The 18,253-nt window shown below is 38.9% G+C and overlaps 1 protein-coding gene across 3 annotated transcripts in view; it reads right to left on the bottom strand.

Annotated features, from left to right (window-relative positions):
• HTR1E (5-hydroxytryptamine receptor 1E) overlaps positions 1–18,253 on the bottom strand; it is an 87,530-nt gene that overhangs the window by 53,925 nt on the left and 15,352 nt on the right. Inside the window, exon 4 of one of the 3 annotated variants that reach the window (XR_014147801.1) lies at positions 6,454–7,040. The exons of the other annotated variants lie outside the window; for them this stretch is intronic. The gene's annotated coding sequence lies outside the window, so the exon portion shown is untranslated. Of the gene's footprint in view, positions 1–6,453; positions 7,041–18,253 lie in introns of those variants that run through there. 3 annotated transcript variants of the gene reach the window in all.

The raw sequence follows: 18,253 nt of genomic DNA, 5'->3' as shown, positions 1-18,253 counted from the left end.
GGGATGCGGAGAAAGGGGAACCCTCCTACACTGTTGGTGGGAATGCAAGCTGGTGCAGCCACTCTGGAAAACAGTATGGAGGTTCCTCAAAAAGTTGAAAATAGAGCTGCCCTATGACCCAGCAATTGCACTACTGGGTGTTTACCCCAAAGATACAAATGTAGTGATCCGAAGGGGCCCCTACACCCCAATGTTTATAGAAGCAATGTCCACAATAGCCAAACTATGGAAAGAGCCTAGATGTCCATCAACAGATGAATGGATAAAGAAGATGTGGTATATATATACAATGGAATATTATGCAGCCATCAAAAAAAATGAAATCTTGCCATTTGCAACGACGTGGATGGAACTAGAGGGTATTATGCTAAGCGAAATAAGTCAATTAGAGAAAAACAAGTATCACATGATCTCACTGATATGAGGAATTTGAGAACCAAGACATAGAGGAAGGGAGGGAAAAGTGAAACAAGATGAAATCAGAGAGGGAGACAAACCGTAAGAGACTCTTAGTCTTAGGAAACAAACTGAGGATTGCTGGAGTGGAGGAGGGTGGGAGGGATGGGGTGGCTGGGTGTTGGACATTGGGGAGGGGAAGTACTATGGTGAGCACTGTGAATTGTGTAAGACTGATGAATCACAGACCTGTACCCCTGAAACAAATAATACATTATATGTTAATAAAAAAAATAAAATTCAGTGTAAATAGAAATGAATGTACATAATCAAATTGATAATATAGTGACACATGTTCTATAATACAAAATAATATATATTCTAATGGAAGAAAAGGAACTGCAAAGGAATCTTGACCTTTGAAGTTTTATTGTTAGCAGTATTGGTTGAGTAATTCTGAAACTCTTTTGTGTGTACTGTAGGACAGAACACATGAATAAATACCTATATGTAGTGGGAAACTACAGAAGAGTTCTCACTGTGAAAGAAGGGAGATACATACAAATATGAAACAGGGGATAGTGAGAAAGACCTTTAGGGTGCTTGATTTGAATTGGAAACATTGATATAAATTTAACATTGTTCTCCTGGTTCTCCAATTATTAACATTTTCCCACATTTATTTGCCTTCTGACTCCCTCTCAGAGAGAGAGAGACACACACACACACACACAAATTAAACATAAACACGTTATGCATACCCTCGTTCTGTTCACTAAAAGACCTAGAAATGGGGTGCCTGTGTGGCTCAGTTCAGTGTCTGCCTTTGGCTCAGGTCATGATCTCGGGGTTGTGGGACTGAGCCCCATGTAGGGAGTCTGCTTCTCCCTCTCACCTCTGTGCTCTCTCTCTCTCTCAAATAAATAAGTAAAATCTAATAAATAAACAAATGAATAAATAAATAAAAAGGCCTAGAAGTAATGACACCATAGCAATAAGTATACCTAAAGCTCAGATTGTGGTTTCTAAATAATATTCTCCAGTAAAAGAAATCTGTACTCCTTGGAGAAATGGATGATTCCAAATTGGTGTAGAGAAAGTGCAAGATGAGCCCAGAACATCTTGTCACTTACAATAGTTCAACCTATACATATGTGTGTGTATATAAACACATATAGATATGTATCAATATGCATAATGTATTTATGTTTAATTTGTGTATCTATCTATACTTATCCATCAATCTATCTATCATCTATATATATATATAGAGAAAGAAAGTCAGAAGACAAATAAATGTGGGAAAATGTTAATAATTAGAGAATCTAGAAGGATATATTCATGTTCATTGTACTAGTCTTCCAGCTTTTCCGTAGATTTGACATTTATCAAAATAAAATATTGGGGTAGGGGAAAAATTTCAAATGTAAGAATGAAAAATAATGGGAAAAGTTACTACATCCAGAACATAATTTGAAGGTTGCCTGTTTTAGCATTTTATGAGTCCTCTTGACACTTTGGGAGTAACTTCAAGGATGGGAAAGCATGATCTGTTAAAGAAAAATTCAAAGGAAATCACAGAAGACAAAAAAGATAAATTTAGGAGAAAACTGTGAAAGGATATCAGAAGATGGGTGGCCCAAAGGGCTTCTAAACTAGACCAGTGTGACAGACCATCTTTGAACCCACTGGCAAGCTTTCTGGAGGCCTTTTCCAGGAGAACCAAACTTTGTTAAATTCACACACCTTCAACCTTATTCTGATGGACTTACTCAAGTGTTTCTACTTAAAGAGGAAGGCTAAGAGGGAAAGCCTCAAAAACTTTGCAAGAGGCAGCAGCCTGCTGGGGTGGAAGAGCAAAAATTCTACATGTGGTCACCTACATTTCCAGGGTGGGATTTTAACTTCTGTGTGATGACACTAGGCATAAAATGACTTGTGACAATTGATCTTACTACCAAGTATCTGTGAAAGAAGTTCCATTTCTCCTCAAATGTAGATCATTCTACTGTTTTCAAGGTACAAATATAGACATGATCTCATTTGATCTTGATAACCAACATATGAAGTACCAGCAAGAACAGATAAATTTTGCATGTGACAAGTTGACAGAGAGGAGGCTCTGTTTGAGGTCCCATGATTGGTAAGTGCAGATGGGTAGATAACCTGCATGGAACCCATGTTCCCTCTCAATCATTCTGTAGAAAATAAGCAGTGGTGCCAGCAAGAGAGAGTTTGCCCCAAAAAGACTGCTAGGGAAGTTGATTCTTTTTTGGACCTCTAGAAATTATAGGTAAGTGTGATGACATCATAAGACATGGCTCAGGGAAGCTCCTGAAAATCAAGCTTGCTATCAGGAAGCAGATAGTCTATTTGCTCTGGTTTATGCTGTGCTCATTTCCCAGACACATCCTGTGATGGTGCTCTGGAATACGTCTTTCAATAGGGAATGTTCCCAAGATAAGATAAAGGAGAAAAGTAAATAAAAAAAACATGCTGCAGACCAAATTTAACTCCCATTAAATATTGTTTATCAACCTTTTAAAAGAACAGAGAGTATTTACAGGAACTTCAGATTCAGAAGGGATAAAAAGAAAAAGACAAGCTTGTTTTCAATTGTTGTTGCACATGCTTGCTACTGACTCGGTATTAGAGTACTTATATCATTTGAACAGTTGTCCTTTTCATGACACACAGGCTTTGTCATTACACACTGTGATAGAATGTGCCTCCTGGGTCTCATCCTCTGAGAAGGATCCCACACCTCCTTCCCCAGGGTGGGCTCCCAGCAACCTTGTGTCTCTTCTGTGGCTCTTCACCCAGACATAGTGGGGTGAACTGGGTGAATATGTGCCCAATGGTACCAAAAGACACTATTTTGTTGTCTGTGTAGGTCACTTGACTTGAAGGCATGCACACTGGTGAATTGTGGGGCCATCCTCTCTGGTCTTGTATACATACAACAAAGAGAAGAAAGTCACAGAATAAGGTTAGTTGTCTCATTGATAGAAGCAGAGCAAGAGACTGTATGATAAGAGGCAGACAGATAGCCTGGAGAAAAACTGAAATCTCCTAGGCTCTGTGATGTTTACAGTTCCCAGTTCCAGTGGTGTCTGGCTATACATATTATCTCTGACTTCCTTGAAATATCACTCACTGGAGATTGCAAAAATGTCCATAATATTTTGCAGCTCCCATCAAGAGGTAGATCTGTTACCCCATTCCTTGAATCTAGGCTGACCTAATGAATTATTTTGACCAACAGAACATGGCAGAAATGGAATTGTGTGAATTTTCCGTCTGGGTCTCAAGAGCTTTGCAGTTTCCTCCATTGATCTTTTAGGAACCCTGTGCCCACCATGTGAAGACACCTCATCTAGTTTCCTGGCTATTGAGAACTACATGACCCACCTGCTTCCTTTGCACTGGCTGATAGCCTGCCAACCCCCAGAAATGTGAGAATAGACTAGATAGACTTGTAACTGACCTGCCAGTTGTATGCCATTGCATGAGTAATCTCAGCAGAGACCAGCTGAGGCCACAAAAACTACTCAGCCAATTTTCAAAGTCAAGCTAAATAAAGGGTGTTGTTTTATGTCATTAAGTTTGGGGGTCATTTGTTATTCAGTAAAAGCTACCTGATACATCTCTGTACCCTTCCAATAAACTTCTAACTTAAATTTTCCCTAAGCTAACTTGAAGTATGTGGCTTTGTATCAGTGTATATTTGTGCTTGCAATCAAAAGAATCTTCACTAAAAGAGAAACTGTTATCAATAGAGAAGGCTATAATTAACAGAGCTATAGAAAGTATGTGAAACTGATTGGCTGAGTCACTCAGGGTGGCATACCCAGAGAATTCCTTCATTTGCATTATGAGGTAGTAAAGCAGTTGACTAAGCAAAGAACCTACCCCAACACTAATGGATGCCCATAAAATGTGTTTATCCTACCCTTCACCTTGTAATTCTTGTCCTGTGGGATGCAATATATTCTGTGGTCTGAAAACCAATATGTGGTGTTGCAGTGAATATTTTTGCTTCTTGCATCTTTTCTATGTGGGAGCATTTGTGGTTCTGATAGCTTTCTAATTTTACCATTTAAGCACTGCATGGCAGAATGGGAAAGAGCATTGTCTGAACAAAATTGAGTCTGACCTAGAAGGAAAATGGACAAATCTGGAGATCATTCACTATGAAGAGAGGGGCCTATTGATGACATTTTTGGTTTCAGTTGTTGGATATGACTGATTGGATTAACTCCCTATAGGAAGAAGGTGGATAAGAGCATAGTTCAATGTAAGATAGTTAAATCATGTGTGGCAGGGAGACTTCTTAATAAAGAGGAATAAAGGTAGGTGTGTGTGTGTGTGTGTGTGTGTGTGTGTGTATGTATGTGTGTATGTGTCAGCCAAAGGAAAAACAGACAGACGACTTTTGGGGGTGTATATCTATAACCCATATCCTCCTTTTTTCTGCATACTGTTCCCCTAATGCTAGGACTAGATTCTCAGCAACCATGTTTGCATTCCATAACCTTACCCCCTGGCTATCGTTGATTGGGCCAGGGGTAGACACCTAATTATGGCTGGGCCAATTAGTCTCTTTTCTAAAAATTTGGACCTTCAAGTGAGAGACACTTATTGGTTTTCTCTCTGGATTATTTCAACTTGGACATCTAAACTAAGTTGCTATGGAACACCTTCATTTGGCTACATGCATGCAGATGTACTAAAAGACAAATCCAGCTTAGGGGAGGGAGAAAGGGAAGGGGGCTGGAGAAAGACATATACATACTGAGTACCAGGTTCCTGATAACTTCCTAGCAGCTAGTTCTGGCTCTTGGGTTCCCACCAAATATCCTCTTATCTTCTAATAAATTCCCACCATGATTAAGCTAATTTGAAGTGAGAATCTGTTACTTGTAATCAAGAGAGCCTCGACTAAGGAAAATTCACACCAATAAAGGGTCAGTTATTCTGAGTTTCTTAAAAATTGTATGAAAGATATTTGCCAATACCTGGCTGTATCTAGTTTCTATTTTGTTTTCTGTTACTTATGACAGTAATAAATCTGGGAGCCAAAAATATTGTGTGCCACTTAAAAGTCAGGTGACATTATTTGCATTATCCCATTTATATTATTATTAGAAAAACATTTTTCAGTTTTGAAGGGTATATTTAAATAGACATATCTATTGTTTTTTTCTTTTAGTGAATTGAGTTTTGAATATATTCTTCATCAATCTGCAATTTACTTTTGGAAAATGAGTAGAAATATCAGTTAGCACAAAGACATGTAAAAGGAGCATTACTATCCGTTTAAAATATTTTATCTGCTTAACAGTCAGTGTTCCTCTAGTCTGTCTTTTTCTCTAGTGGTAATTCTTCCTGGAGTTCATAAATCAATATAGTTATATTCACATAGGAAATGGCACTGGTTTTAAAATTTGCATCTTCTAAGGAAAAAAAAATTTAGATTTAATGATGATGTATGGAGGTTTTCAGAAGTCTAGTTTGAAAGTAATGCTATTTAAATTAATTTCCTACTTGGGGTCTAAGCAAAAAAACTTTAAGAGCTCTTCATGAAAAGAAAAACACAAGGGTCTCCTGGGTGGCTCAGATGGTTGAGCGTCTGCCTTCGGCTCAGGTCATGATCCCGGGGTCCTGGGATCAAGTCCCGCATTGGGCTTCCTGCTGGGTGGGGAGCCTGCTCCTCCCTCTGCCTCTGCCCCTCTCTCTCTCTCTCTCTCTCTCTCTCTCGGACTCTCATGAATAAATAAATAAAACATTAAAAAAAAAGAAAAACACAAATACTTCAAAAGCTCTGTTGGTGAAGTACAAAGTTAAGGACTGAGAAGCGATTTTCAGGTTAACTTGATCAATGTGGACAACTAAATAGGGCACCCAACACCCACTCAAGTGGGGGAGGAGCAGAGGGGGAGGGAGAGGGACAGGGAGAGAATCTCAAGCAGATTCCGCACTGAGTGTGGAACCCTGAGATCATGACCTGAGCCAAAACCCAGAGTCAGATGCTTAACCAACTGAGCCACTCAGGCGCCCCTGAACATAATATTCTTATTTAGAAAATGTTTTATTCACTCTGCATTTAAGTATTAGACCAATTCTTGGTGGAAAAATTCACCAGGCAGCTGTGTATTCATTTGCCATATGCCACGTTCTCTCCAAGCCAGACATGATGAAATCTGATTTACATTTAGGAGACCAGCTGCCTCCCCCAGCAAACACGTGCACCCAGCACTCAGAAGGTAATGGGAACCTACTAAATGAGAGCCAAATGATTCAAGCATTTTACAAGAGCAATTGGTTTAGTGGTAAGTTATATTTTATTTAAAAAATTTTTAAAAAACCTGCAAAAGGTACCAACTATTTCTTTTTCAGTCACTTGTTAAATAGAAATTACAATAAAACGTATTTTAACTTTAAAATTAAATCAATAGGGGCGCCTGGGTGGCTCGGTCGTTGAGCGTCTGCCTTCGGCTCAGGTCATGATCCCGGGGTCCTGGGATCGAGCCCCGCATCAGGCTCCCTGCTCGGCGGGAGGCCTGCTTCTCCCTCTCTCACTCCCCCTGCTTGTGTTCCCTCTCTTGCTGTGTCTCTCTCTCTGTCAAATAAATGGATAAAATCTAAAAAAAATAAATTAAATCAATAAATTTAACAATAAATTCAATTAAATTTATTTTAATAAAAGCTATTCAGTTACAAGTTATAATAACCTACAGTCCTAACAATAGGGTCTGGTCACTGCTGTAACATATACCTATTTTGTGGGCTTCAGACCTCTCTCAAATGCTTTTCACAGAAATATTCAAATATGTGGACAGAAACCCTCTCAAAACTTAATGCTTAAATCTCTGTCATAAAGATGATGATGTTAACCACATCATCTTTTAAGAAGGCACACCAAACAGAGGAGAGAGGAGAGAAGAGAGAAGAGAGAAGATCTGAGTTTGAATACCAGCTTGGCAGATAAATCTCTGCATAAGTGAAATTTATTCTTCTGTGTTTCACTTTCCACCTTCTAAAAAACAACAGTAGCAGCAGGCATACACTTACACAGTACTTATGAGGTGCCAGACACTGTCCTAAGCACCTTTTACATCAACTTACTGAACCCTTCAAAAACCCTCCAAGGTATGTATCAGCATTCTCCTCATTGGGGAATGAGGTAAGGAAACTGAGGTGGGGGAAAGGTCTTGGAAGTTTCCCTCAGTTTCATAGTGAGCAGTGGAACTAGGGTTCAGTTCCAGAATCTGCCTTAACCACAATTCAAAAAGTTATAAAGTATGTACTTACACTATCTTAACCAAAACTCATCTTCATCAATTGAGAGTGTAAGATCTCTGGATTAGTGAAGATCCTTTCAAAGACATATAACAGAAATCCTCTTAAATTGGTTTATGCAAAAACAGGAATGTATTTGCTCATAAAACCTCAGTGTACACAGGAAATCAGGCACAGGTGAATACAGAAATTCAAACAGTAGAAACCAAGAATCTCATTCCATTTCTTCTTTCCTCCATGTAAGGAGGGTCCCAGCAGTTCCAGGCATAGATCCTCAAATTTCCAAAGCCAGTACAGACAGAATGCCTTGATGGCACCTGTGAACCTCCAAACTGAGTTTCACTGACTCTGATTGGCCTGTTCTGGATCATGGGCCATCCCTGAACTAATCACAGTGGCCTGGAGAACAAGATATTGTGATTGGTCTAGGTCACATGTAACTTTTGGAGCAAAGTGTACATTCAATTTGATCTAAACCATATGAATTGAGAATGAAGAGATGTGGTTCCTCAAGGAAAATCAGTCCACTATTACCAGAGGAGGGGGATGGATGCTGGGTGGGCAAAAATATGACAGATGGCTACCCCACTTAGACTGTTGCTTTGGCCATTTCCAGAAATAAAGCCTATAAATTTCTACCAAAGGGGAGTGGGCAGGGAGGGGTAAAAAAAGGCCATGGGGTATATATAAATCCTATTCACACTTAAATTACCAAGCCTTATTTCCTCCTAATGACTTCAAGGACTCTTTTACTATAGAACTTTTACCAAAATAACCAGAATCATAAAGAACAAAGATTCATGTAAAAACTTTTTTTTACACTACGATTTATAGTGTTAAAAAACCCTAGTGATAACCCAAAAGTCCAGTAGTAATGATTGGTAAAATCTACAGTATTTCTGTACAGTAGAATGTTATATACTTACTAGAAGTGATGTTTTTAAAGAATATTTAATTACATGTGAAAGTATTTTTTTTTAAGATTTTATTTATTTATTTGACAGAGAGATAGAGAGAGAGCACAAGTAGGCAGAGTGGCAGGCAGAGGGAGAGGGAGAAGCAGGCTCTCCGATGAGCAGGGAGCCTGATGCGGGGCTCGATCCCAGGACCCTGGGATCATGACCTGTGCCAAAGGCAGCTGCTCAACTGACTGAGCCACCCAGGTGCCCCTATATGTGAAAGTATTAAAGATATAATGTTAATTGGAAACATGTAGAAATAAAAAAACACATAGTATGTTTCTAATTTTATTAAAAAAATTTCTATCCATATAGAGGAAAAGCAGTGGAGGCAGAAATCAATAGTGACAATCTCTTGCTGGTGGGAATAGAAGTAGTTTGAATTCTCTTCCATATATTTTTTTGTATCTCCACAGTTTCTACAATGAATATGTAAATACATTTTTAAGCAAAAGAAAAATAACCCCTTAAAGTGAGTTGAATGAACCTTTACGTGTTTTGTACCTGCTAAATTTGTGTCACTGTACAGTGAGAGAAGAAATGTAGATAGCACAAGAATCAAACATAAAACACCCTTTTAGATAATCAAGAGTTGGTTTTATTTGCCTACTTCAAAAGGGTGTTTTGTGAGTTCTTTCTTCAATCACTATAAAGCTTGATTATATTCTAGAAGAATATTTACACAGGTGTGCTCAGTTCTACAGGACTTGATATAATATCAGAAAATTCAAGCTACTTAATGATGAAATCTGATTTACATTTAGGAGATTACAAAAACATTTTAATTATATCACAATGTCACATGTGCATTGTAAAATTCCACTAGATACATGCAAACCTTCTCTGTGCATTTGAATTATGGGTCAGTTTCCCAAAATTTTATTTGCATCCATTTTTCAGGGCAGCATATCTAATGTGCAAAGCCAGATAAGATTAAGCCATATAAAATTATTGTAAACACTGCAAGAAGCTGGATTTGATACATACATTTAAAATAAAACTGATAAAAATCACATCTTCTTAGTTCAGTTGTCAATAGAGGACCAAGAAGCAGTAGCTGAAATATGTTATCATCTGTATCATTGTTGTAATCATCATCATCATCACCATAATCACAATCATCATCATAACCTCATTTCTTTACTTTTCAGCATAATTTCATATATATTATTTCACTTTGTCCTGTTATTATCATTGGTCTTATAAGAGAACTAAGGCATAAAACAAATAGATGGTTTTGCCAAGGTCATTTGCAGAGTAAGGTGTAGAATTCAGATATCTTAATGCTTGGTTTGCTGTTCTTATATCACCACCTGTAATGTGGAGCTAAATTCTCACTATTAATAAAACTAATAAAATCCCAATAGTTTATTTTTACCTTTGTTTCCCTTACTTCAGAAGACATATGTAGAAAGACTTTGCTACAGTGATATCAAAGAAATTACTGCCTGTGTTCTCTTCTGGGATTTTTATGGTTTCAGGTCTTACATTTAGGTCTTTTTAACCCATTTTGAATTTGTTTTTGTATATGGTGTAAGAAAGTGGTCCAGTTTCATCCTTTTGCATGTAGCTGTCCAGTTTTCCTAAGGCCATTTGTTAAAGAGACTGTCTTTTTCCCATTGCATATTCTTGCCTTCTTTGTTGAAGATTACCATATATTTGTGGGTTCCTTTCTTGGTTTTCTATTCTCTTCCATTGTTTTATGTGTCTATTTTTGTGCCAGTACCATACTATCTTGATGATGACAGGGCTGAAATTGTGATGTCTCCGGCTTTGCTTTTCTTTTTCAAGGTTGCTTTGGCTATTTGGGGTGTTTTGTGGTTCCATACAAATTTTAGGATTATTTGTTCTAGCTCTGTGAAAAACACTATTTGTATTTTGACAAAGATTGCATTAAATGTGTAGGTTGCTTTGGGTGGTATAGACATTTTAACAATACTTGTTCTTCCAATCCATGAGTATGGAATGTTTTTTCCATTTCTTTGTGTCATCTTTAATTTCTTTCATCAATGTTTTATAGTTTTCAAAGTACAGGTCTTTCACTTCTTTGGTTATGTTTATTCCTAGGTATCTTTTTTTTTAAATCTATTTATTTATTTGTCAGAGAGAGAGAGAGAGAGAGAGGAGAGAGAGAGCACAAGCAGGGAGAGTGGCAGGCAGAGGGAGAAGCAGGCTCCCCGCTGAGCAGGGAGCCTGAATGTGGGACTCGATCCCAGGACCCTGGGATCATGACCTGCACCAAAGGCAGATGCTTAACCGACTGGGCCACCCAGGCATCCCTATTCCTAGGTATTTCATTGTTTTTGATTCTAATTGGGATTGCAGATGGGATTGATTCCTTAATTTCTCTTTCTGCTACATCTAAATAAAAAGTTTCTGCATGCAAAGGAGACAGTCAACGAAACTAAAAAGCAACATACAAAATGGGAGAAGGTATCTGCAAATGACATATCTGATAAAGGGTTAGTATCCAAAATATATAAAAAAACTTATACAACCCAACACCCCAAAATAATCCAATTACAAAATAGGCAGAAAACATGAACAAACATTTCTCCAAAGAAGACACCCAGATGGCCAACAGACGCATGAAAAAGTGCTCAACATCACTCATCATCAGGGAAATACAAATCAAAACTACAATGAGATACCACCTCACACCTGTCGGAATGGCTAAAATCAACAACACAAGAAACAACAGGTGTTGGCGAGGATGTGAAGAAAAAGGACCCCTCTTGCAATGTTGGTGAGAATGCACACTGGTGTAGCCACTCTGGAAGACAGTATGGAGGTTCCTCAAAAAGTTAAAAATTGAACTACCCTTGATCCAGCAATTGCACTACTAGGTATTTACCCAAAGAATATAAAAATACAGATTCTAAGGGTACATGTTCTCCAATGTTTATAGCAGCATTATCTACAATAGCCAAATTATGGAAACAGCCTAAGTGTCCATCAACTAATGAATGGACGAAAAAGATGTGGGGTATATATATATGTGTGTGTGTGTGTATATATATATAAATAAATATTACTCAGTGTGTATATATATATAAATAAATATTACTCTGTATATATATATAAATAAATATTAGTCATTAAAAAGAATGAAATCTTGCCATTTGCAACGACATAGATGGAGCTAGAGAGTATTATGCTAAGTTAATAAGTGAGAGAAAGACAAATACCATATGATTTTATTCATATGTGGAATTTAAGAAACAAAACAAATGAGCAAAGGGAAAAGAGAGAGAGAGAGAGAGACAAACCAAGAAACAGAGTCTTACCTATAGAGAACAAACTGATGGTTACCAGAGGGGAGGTGGGGGGGTGGGGTGGGTGAAATAGATGATGGAGATTAAGGAGTGCACTTGTGATGAGCACCAGGTGTTGTATGGAAATGTTGAATCACTATATTGTACACCTGAAACTAATATTACACTGTATGTTAACTAACTGGAATTTAAACAAAAACTAAAAAAAAAAACCTAACAAAATCTTGATTTTGCATTGATCTTTACATTTTACAAATTTCTTTTACATAGATTATCTAATTTCAGTCTAAGAACAGTACTGAAGTAGTAATAGCAGCTGATACTGAATGGAGTCCTTATCAAACAGCTGTTAGTATATTATCATATTGTGGTAGACAGCTTTAAGGTGGCCCTCAATGATCTGTTCCTCCTGGTATTTCCTGCCCTTGTGTAACTCCTTGCCCTTGAGTATGGGTTGGCACTAGTGACTTGCCTCTAATGAATGAAATATAGCAGAAGTGATGGGATGTCACTTCTGAGATTGTTATAAAAAGGCTGTGCCTTCCATTTTGGAATCTCTTGCTCTGAGCCCTTGCTCTGGGGAAAGCAAGCTGCAACATGTGGGAGAAGCAAGCTCTGTTGATAATCGCCCTGTAGAGAGGTCCATGTGGCAATGAACTGAAGTCTCCAGGTGACAGCCAGCTAGGATCTGAGGCTTGTCAATAACTACACGAGTGAGTTTGGAAGCATATCTTCCCCCAGTTGAGTCTTGAGATGTTTGCACTCCTGTTTGACACTTTGATTGCAGCTTTGTGAGAAACCTGAGTTGGTGCACCCGGCTAAGCCATGCCTGGATTCCCAATCCACATAAACTGTGAGAAAATAAGTCTGTTGTTTTCAGCCATTAGGTTTTGGGGTAATTTATGCAGCAACAGATAACTAATACATATTTTAAATTCTCAAAATAGCCCTATGATGTAGTAGTGTTATGCCAGCCATGTCTAACAAATGAGGAAATTAAGGTTTAGAGAGGTGAAGTAATTTTCCCAAAGCAAGTAGTTAGCAAATGGCAGAGCTCCTGGCTCATTGGACATCAGAGCTTGAGCCCTGTGCTGAACTGCCTCCTAGGAGTAAGACAAGATGCAGTTTGACTTAACACAGCGATGATGTAAAGAATGAATTCCAATAGCACACTTGATTTGAGAAACTTCCCTAAAAGGAGGCTAGGGGGGCAGGGCAGCTATTATTGTCTTATTCTAGTGATGACAAACCGTACAGCTCACACAGCCAGGAAGCTGGGGTGTTCACCCAGGCCTCTGAGTCTAAGTCTCTGCTCCATGCCTTTTCACCCTTAGATTCATACTCATTTTAATTAAACAGACAAGCCATATGCTGCATATACCACATATTTTAATATTACAACAGTAATGTGTAGCAATCATAATAACAATATTTTAGAACCATCAATTATTAATTAAATGCACACCAATGTTATATATGCCTATGAAAGAGGCGCTTAGTACACTCAAGGCAATGTGAGAGATTATCCAAAAGTCAGTGGGACCTGGCTGGCCACCTTTTTGGTATGAAGGCATAAATTGCCATGGATGTGCTGGAGAAAATTGCTCCATCTGCTTCACAGGAGCATCGCTTCTGCTACCAAGCTGAAAAACTAATCAAGTCTTGTAAGAGTTGAGACTTTTGTTTCCACTAAAGTCATTTTTCATCCCTTGTAAGGTGCTCCATTTATATGTAAGTGACCAAACCCTAGGGTGAGTACATTTTGGTCTTCCAATGCCTTGGGCATAAATTAAGGCCTCAGATGGCCTTAGAAACAGGCTTTATCATGTCACAGAAAGGGTCAGGGGATTACATTGCTTTACTAGTTTAGAATCTTTGAAATAAAATATGCTAAAAAATATGCTAGCCAATACGAGTGTATCTTGTAAATTTATTTGCAAAATTGCTAATTACTAATTAATTATATTTAATACTTGATTTTTAAAAAGCATCTGTGTAAGGAACTGAATTAGGTTCAGAGGGACAGAATGATCAAATGAAAATATAATGAAAAAGGAAACCCTTCTTCTTTCTCTGAATGTTTACTTAAATTGTGCTGGACAATATGGCAGGAGAGATTCATGGATTACTAAATGCCGAATTCTCATGCAGGTGACAAAGATTTCCTTGAGTAGGACAGAGTTCAACATTAAAATTTGTACTATGTAATAAAGTTTTAAGATGTAAGCTACCTAAATAAGTACACTATTCTTGTTCACTTACAGTAATACAGGCGAGAGTTAGTTACAACACCCCATTGTGTTGTCAGAAATCATGGAGAGATAAATATTACAGAATTCATAGGGATGAGTTTTGGAATGTGGAGTCCTTTCCTGCAGGGTCCTCTTTCTCCATCTTCTTCAGATGAGGTGGGCTTTCATTCTTATTCTTCTTGGACTCTGACAGAATCTTTTTACATTTCTTAGGCCTGTTTTCTCCCCAGTGATTTGCAAGCTTAGTACAAAACCCTACAATTATATTGTTGCTAGTCAGGCAACCTATTGGCTTTTGTGTATTTTATAGCCAGACATCTTATTGAATTTCCACACACTTTTTAATGGCATTTTCATTTATTCACTTGTGTTTTCCTGGTTGATATCATCTGTAAGTAATAATATAGCTACTGCATGACCAGTATTTATAAATTTATATCACTTCTTCTCTTTTCTTTTCCTTCTTTCTATTGCATTGATGGTGCTATTAGCAGGCATCCTTGTCTTATCTGTATAGTATTTTACCAATACGCATGATGTTGGCTATTGTTTGAGAAAGATGTTCTTAATGTAAAAAACTGTTCCTTTCTACTTCTAGTTAACTAAGAAATTTATTTCTATTCCTAGATTACTAGTTTACCAGTTCTTAAAAAATTGTGACTATATATTGAATTTTGTAAACTTTGGTACCCTTTGAGATGGTCATTGTCTCATCAATGTGATATTCTTGCTCATATTTTTAAAGGCAGTTTGCCTTCCCCATAAAGAGGGCTCCGGTAATAAAATACTTGCAACATGACAGCTACATGCTTTCTTGCTTAAAGATTACTTGTCTCTAATCAGGTCTGTAGTTCTTTCAGAATAAGTTCCTTTACATGTTTTTCTGTTTCTTTGGCTGTAACAAAAACATTTCGTTTTGTGTGTCCTGCTAACTCCCATAGATCTCCTGCTACCCAAGGTGTGGTCTGCAGACAAGCAGCATCACCATCCCCTGGGATTTTGTGAGAAATTTAAATTCTTGGCCTCACCCCACCCTGCTATTTATTAGTAGCTTTGTAGGTGGGGACCACAAACATGAGGTTTAACGTGCTTTCCAGGTGATTCTTCTGCACACTAAGATTTGAGAGGCACCCCTACAGACAGTGCAGAAATCATGAGTTTCTAGATGCCGAGCAATTGCAAAGGGAACTCCAGAGTCATATGCTGGGATCAGTCTCTTGTCCTGCATGTATAAAGAAGGGATTTGTGAGTGGATTCAGGGTGTGGAGTTTCAGTGGTTGGGGAAAGTAGCAGGCAAAGGCATTCTCTGGGGCTTGAGGATATATCTGATCTGAGGCAATATTTAGTAATTAAAAGAGAAAAAATTCTTGCCAACAGGGTTCAGGGCAGTGGAACTTGGCCTGGACCCATCTCTCTTTATATTTTCAAAGGCCAGGACCACATTCTTTACCTCAATTTGGGTCAGGATTATTTGTACAACACCCCGCACAGGAATAATAATGATAATTGTAGTAATACCTATCATTTCTTCATGGCCTATGTTGTACTACTTTCCTTTACTCCTCACAATAGATCTCTAAGGCAGGAATTGTCATTCACATTGTAGAGATGGGACAATTGAGGCACCGAGTAGTCAAAGAAGTTACTTTAGGTGATAAGGACAAAGTGAGGGAGAGCATCAGATTGCAATCAACAGAAGCAAACTAGAGAATTAGAGTAGGAACTCCTACAGAATATCAATACAACAAAGGCCAAAAAAACTAGTGATATTTTCTTAAAAGGTTATGTTTCTTTTATAATGATGCTCTTGCAGATACAAAAACTATTTCTGAAAGGGGACCAAACTGTGGGAGAGAAAACAAAGTGGCACCCAGGACTGGAGCTGGGATGGATGCAGAAAACAGTGTAATATTGCTCTTTGTGGGCCATAGCAATTTTGTGGAGTGGCTCTTGGTAGCAGTGCACTAAATACAATTGTGGTAAACTGGGAGCAGCAGCCCCAGCATTGAAGGCAAAGATGGAATGAATTATTAGGTCAGAGGTAGCATCTCCAGCTCAGGAACTCCTGTGTCTGATGTGAGAGCAGGGGTTTCCCCAGTAGAATCTGCTCTTAGAGGTTCTTTAAGCTGCCAAGTTTCAGCCAGCCTCTTGTCAAAAGTGTACAGCATACAATCCCTTTGTGGGGTACTACGTTACTTAATTGAACAGGCAGAGATATTAAGGAGAGGTTTCTCATGAGCAGTTTTTGTTATGTTTCAGCTGTCATGCAGGTCCAATCATAAAAGGAGCAGTTATGGCAAAGGCAAAGTCTGTTTCAAGCGTTAAACACACACACACACACACACACACACACACAGACCCTTTATGATTATTTAAGAAGCTCCTTCCGAAGACAGTTGGCAGGATACCCTCTCTACCTTCTCATGAGAAATTCTTCATCAAGGGACCTCATATGCGTATGGGAATTCTTGCCTTCCATCCACTTGCTGGTTCAAGTGATAGATTTACTTGCTGAAATGGGAGGGAGGAGAGATTAAAGGTGACTTGGCAAATTATTTACAACGGTTTGTAAACTCTGCAGTGGCTTAGAAACCTGGATATGTGAAATAAGTAAATGCAAATCTCAAAGCCAAAAGGAACCTGGAAAGTCTAATGAAATAAGTACATGCAGATCTCAGGGGGGCACCTGGAAGGTTATCTAGTTTAATCTCCTGTAGTTGAAGTCTGAATAAAAAAATGTCCTGAGGGGCGCCTGGGTGGCTCAGTCGTTAAGCGTCTGCCTTCGGCTCAGGTCATGATCCCAGGGTCCTGGGATCGAGTCCTACATCGGGCTCCCTGCTCTGCGGGAAGCCTGCTTCTCCCTCTCCCACTCCCCCTGCTTGTGTTCCTGCTCTCGCTATGTCTCTCTCTGTCAAAAAAATAAATAAAATCTTACAAAAAAATGTCCTGAGATTGACACAGAGACATACTGCCCCGATCCCTTTCAAAAGACAGAGCTTGGAGCCAGCTGCTGAGATTGCGTCAGGACAGCCTCCCGCTGTCAGCCCCTTCAGGGATGTCCTTGGCTGTGGAGAGCTGTCTCTCCTAACATGGTGCTCTTTTTGGGGCAGCTCACACTCAGCACCTGATTCAGGAAGGGGCTGGAAAGTCTGACCCTTTTCGCCTAGCTTGGGACAACTTTGATGGATCATTTTTGCTCAGACTCCCCATGTGGTTGGCTGAGGCTGTTGTTGGGTCTACTCAACCAACAAGCAGCTCAGTTTCTCCCTCAGTCCAATCCTTTTTCCTTCTCTTCCTTCAGTGTGGTTCCCAAGGGCATTCCCTAATCAACATCATGCACAATAAACCTCATCTTAGACTGTGTTTCTCTTAGAGCATGGGCAACCCAACCTGTGACATGTCCCCAAGCATGCTGTACTTCCCAGTGTTGCAGAGTGCACACCTCACAGACAGTCTGTGTTTCAGATAGTGTTAGACAGCTCTTCTATCAGGTGCTGGACTCTGCTTCTCTGCACATTTTGTTAACTAGATCTGTCCTCTCGAACCAACCAGAACGAGACTAGGCTGTCTACATTCTATTTCACTTATTTCCATTCTCTTGCCCTGACTTCTGTACTCTAAAAGGTAAGACAAAGTTTTAGCTGATTCATTATCATCTCCTTCTTTTTTGGTAATTGTGAAACAAAATTGAAGGGAAAAGCAAATGATTCATAGGTCAACAGTTCAGGAAATGTGACGTAGTTCATGTTTCTTTTTAAGCAACTAACCATCACAATTTGGGGTGTGAGGGGTGCTTTTGCAGGAGGAAAGGGCATGGTGGGAGCCAGGGGAGAAACAAAGTGCTTCTTTCAAACACAGATTTGTTTCTATTTAATATCCACACGTTATCATTTCCTTTTTCCACTGTAGCTTTAGCTCATCATGTTCTTGTTTTGCTCTCTCCGTGTCTACTGCTACAGCCTTGGCTTGGGCTGTCACAATAACTGCCTCCTCCACACTTATTCTCTTCCACTCCATAGTGCAGTGAGAGTGAGGTCTCGATAACACCAAACTAATTATTTTGGTCAAC

The sequence above is a fragment of the Leptonychotes weddellii genome, chromosome 8 (genome assembly GCF_054177405.1).
Source record: "Leptonychotes weddellii isolate Sample4059 chromosome 8, ASM5417740v2, whole genome shotgun sequence".
In the NCBI taxonomy this organism is placed as follows: domain Eukaryota; kingdom Metazoa; phylum Chordata; class Mammalia; order Carnivora; family Phocidae; genus Leptonychotes; species Leptonychotes weddellii.
Note: the sequence above shows the minus strand (reverse complement) of the source record. Positions and strands in the feature narration are given on the sequence as shown.